Source organism: Vicia villosa, linkage group LG3 (genome assembly GCF_029867415.1).
Source record: "Vicia villosa cultivar HV-30 ecotype Madison, WI linkage group LG3, Vvil1.0, whole genome shotgun sequence".
Lineage (NCBI taxonomy): Eukaryota > Viridiplantae > Streptophyta > Magnoliopsida > Fabales > Fabaceae > Vicia > Vicia villosa.
Window position 1 is genome coordinate 62,417,195 of NC_081182.1, and position 4,116 is coordinate 62,421,310.

Below are 4,116 nucleotides of genomic sequence, written 5' to 3' on the forward strand. Positions count from 1 at the left end.
CATGCCCGTTTGCCATCCCTAACCACCACCATTCTCATATCATTAAACTATATTTTAAATTGAAAAAAATTTAAAAAAAAATTCTTCCATAAAAAGATTCAACCAGTACAACTACATTGATGGTAGTTTTAAAAAAATTAAAAACTATCTTAAATGTAAATTATAGTGATAATAATAAATTTGTATTTATCATTAAAAATAAATGGTTATAATGATTATAAGTGACTTAATTAATTAATTTAATATTTATTTTAATTTAATATTTTAAAAATGATAAGTTATTATTTCTATAGTTGACCATTTCCATCTCTTCTATTCATCTTTCGTTTTATTTGATCACATGTTCTCAAAAATTAAAGAAAGTGTAAAATATTGTCTTTAATTAAGAGAGAAACGTCTTTGTATGCAAATATAATTTAGTCTTAATAATTTTAATTAATAACAAAAGTTGTTATATTTAAAAAAATTAATATATCATTTATCTTAAAAATAATTAAAATAATTTTAATTTCAATTTAAAGAAACTTGTACAAACGCACAGGTTCTATTTTAATACACGCATTTGTTAACAAATATTAAAAATTATTGTTTTATTGAAGTTATACTAAAAAAATATAGACGGTCATAATCAACATTTGATCCCTAATATTTTAGTTTATGTGAAAATTTATGATTTTTAAACTAATATATCATTATTATTTTTAGAAAAGTATTGGATTTTAATTTAAAAACATCTTCAATAAATTTAGAAAATTATTTTAAATGCTAATTAGAAATCATTTATAATTAAAAATCATTAATGTTGATCATACAAAAAATGCTGATGTGAATGATAAAAAAAATTGCTATTTATAAAAATGCTGATCATTTATAAATTTGGAAAACTATTTTAAATGTTGATCTTAAAAACATTATCATTTCAAAATCCAAAAATGCTTTGAATATCCATTCATTTATAAATATGCATTTAAAATAATTAATTTCTTTTTTTTTTTAACATAAATGATTAATTTCTTTATTCTTCTCAGAAATATAGCTAATTACCATTTAAAATATGTTCATTTTTTAATTAGAAATTATTTCATATTTAACATTTTTTATTGGTTGTGCAAATTTACCATTTTTATATGTAAATGCTTTGAATATGATTCACTCATAAATATGCATTTAAAATGAATAATTTTCTTTATTCTTCTCACAACTATAGCTTAATTACCATTTAAACTATGTTCATGTTCTTAATTAAAAATTATTGCATATTTAACATATTTGTTGGTTTGGCATAATTAATATTTTTATGATAATTAAAAACAGATTTATTAATTACTAAATAATTTTCTTATTTGCTATATATAAATATTAATTATAAATATTAATTATAAATATGTAATAAAAACTATAATTTTTTTTATAATTTCCATATAATTCTTTGAATGTAATAAAAATAACATTTACAATTATCAGTCATACAAAATAATACATAATGCATATAAAATAAAATAAAAAATATTTAAGTACTAAAAGATAAAATATAATTATTAGTTAATCAACATTTCTCAAAATCATAAAATGATGACACTACATTGTAGGAGTAATAATGTCCTTTGATAGCTGCAATGTTCATTGGTTACTGCAATTTATAAATGGATGTATTAGACTTTCACAGCTATAATTCAAATAGGACAAGACATGGGAAACATAACCATGAATGAAAAATATAAAGTATTTTTATCATTCTTGAGTTCAGATTTATGTAACATTCACCAAAAAAATAATAATAATACAAAAGTACATAATAATCCAGATGTATACATATTTGCTTCTTCTATAAATACAACACATACAATTAAAATTGGTAATCAAATACTTAACTTATGTTCTTGATATTGGGAGATATATAAAATTTTAATGAAAAAAAAGGCCTTAATATCAAATGAAAAATAAAAGTAGTAAATAGAGAGGTAGGAAAAACTTACGTTTGATTTCTTGAATCAATTCCATATGCTATAACTTCCATATACCAAATATATTGAGGAAATATCATATAAGTAACATGCTTTATTGGAAATTCTAAAACAAAGAGAAATAAAATTGTGTTAGAAATAAAAAATAGATCCAAAAAGAACTGAAAATAGGTCCAAAACCTAAATAATTATTTCATAAAGTCATGAGAGTTTTAGCAGGAATAAATCATCAAGAAAAAGGACTGAAAATACAATACCATAGTTGTAATATTAGGTAAACTTTGATTCTACATCCCTTTTATTTTACAGTAACACTAAATTGAAACATCATATTACATGATTTAATTTTCAAAAGTTTTGATTTTTATTGACTACTTGTAAAATGTGGAAAGGTTATGCAAAGAAAACGAAACGAAATCATCAAAAAGGTTTGATTTTTATATACTACATATAAGGTGCGGAACGATAAAGAAGAGAAAACGAAATGAAAATTTCGAAAACGTTCAATTTGAATATACTATTTGTAAGGTTTGGAAGGATGAAGCAGAGAAATTTCCAGATCTAGAAAAAATAAATATACAAATCAGAGAGAGTTGAAGTACATAGAGTTAAAACATAGTGTATGACATTACCTATTATGCAGAAATGAACACATTGGAGAATAACAGATCTATGTTTTCAACCTTAGATCTACAAGCTTGTCACAACTATATTTGTAGATGTATTACAAAAATAAAAAGTTAAAATCATTAAAAAATTGACAATGTTGTTGACCAGAAAAACAAAGTGATGTCGTTACAGATTATGATATAGGGGATTCTCGACATACCTTGTGCTTGATTTCGAATATGGTTTGTAGATCTTCCATTTTTAGATCTCCAAAGTCAATCTACATATAAGATGAAGAAAAAATATATAAGAAATAAATTTGATGATGAATAAACACATAAGGTGAGACAAAGATGAGTTTGACTGGTAGAGAGAAAGAGAAAAGGGAAGGAGGGAGAAAGATGTAGAAGCTGTAACAAAGAAAGTTGTGATTTAAAAGGATGAGTGTGAAGTTGGAAAAAGAAGTTGTTTCAGAGGTTAACAGTGAAAAAGAAGTGAATAAAATATTGTTTCAATAAGAAACCAAAGCAAGGCATTGAGAAAGGTGAAAGGCAGAAGCAATTGAAATGGAGCTTTCTAAGGACATCCACGTGGCAAGCTGAGAGAACAGAAGGGCAAAATTGAGATTTCAACAACATTTAATTTTCTTATATGATAGATATCTCATGATTTAACACTTTAATCATACGCATGCATATGAACATATTATCATATAATTATCAAAATCATATAAAATGATATAACTAAAATTATATCACCATATATATAGATGAAATATATAGGTTTATAATTCTAATTATGAAATAATTTATACTCTAACAAATTTAATAAGTTTTTAACATAGCCAAATGCTAGAAACTTACAATAATCCAAAAATATAGTTATCCTTCTAGGATGTGTTAGAGTCACTCATGTCATTCTTCTGGAATGACAAATATTTTATGAGTATATTACAATTTTTTACATCGAAACACACAAATTTCTTTGTGAAATCCTTCTGTAATACTTCAGAATTTCACTATTATTGATCCAATCCATCTAGAATTTGATAATATAGGTGATGCAATAATTTTTCAAATGTTTAATATAACAGATGCAATCCTTCTGAGATTCATTAATTTCATGATGAAATTCTTCTAATATTATAGATACAACATTTTAAGATGTAAGAAATCCTTATTTTAAAACTTTAACTCTTCGGGAATTATATATCACAAATGATCTTCGTAGTGATAAAAAGAAACAATTATTTGCATAATCCTTCTAGGAAGCTAAAAAAAAACCTTCAAAGGTCACAAATATTCACATCGATTAAGAAAAATAATTCTTTAAGCAATCCTCCTGAGATATCTTAACATTAATTTAAGAGAGGATTTTTTATTTGTGTGTGTAGTTATTCAGGAACTCAATCACAATTTTTTTTATAGTTCTTCAGGAACTCAATCACACTTTGTAGTTCTTCAGGAACTCAATCACAAATCTTTTACTAATAAAAAATAATATTTATAATCCTTCAGGGATGCTTGATAAGTTCTTCAGGAAC

At 23.5% G+C, this 4,116-nt stretch overlaps 1 long non-coding RNA gene across 1 annotated transcript; it reads right to left on the bottom strand.

Moving 5' to 3' along the window:
• Positions 1-1,475: 1,475 nt before the first annotated feature.
• LOC131655935 (uncharacterized) lies at positions 1,476-2,995 on the bottom strand. The gene is made up of 3 exons (XR_009299924.1): positions 2,794-2,995; positions 1,977-2,070; positions 1,476-1,630 (listed from the first exon to the last, which is right to left on the bottom strand). It is a non-coding gene; the product is annotated as an uncharacterized LOC131655935 (long non-coding RNA).
• Positions 2,996-4,116: the final 1,121 nt, after the last annotated feature.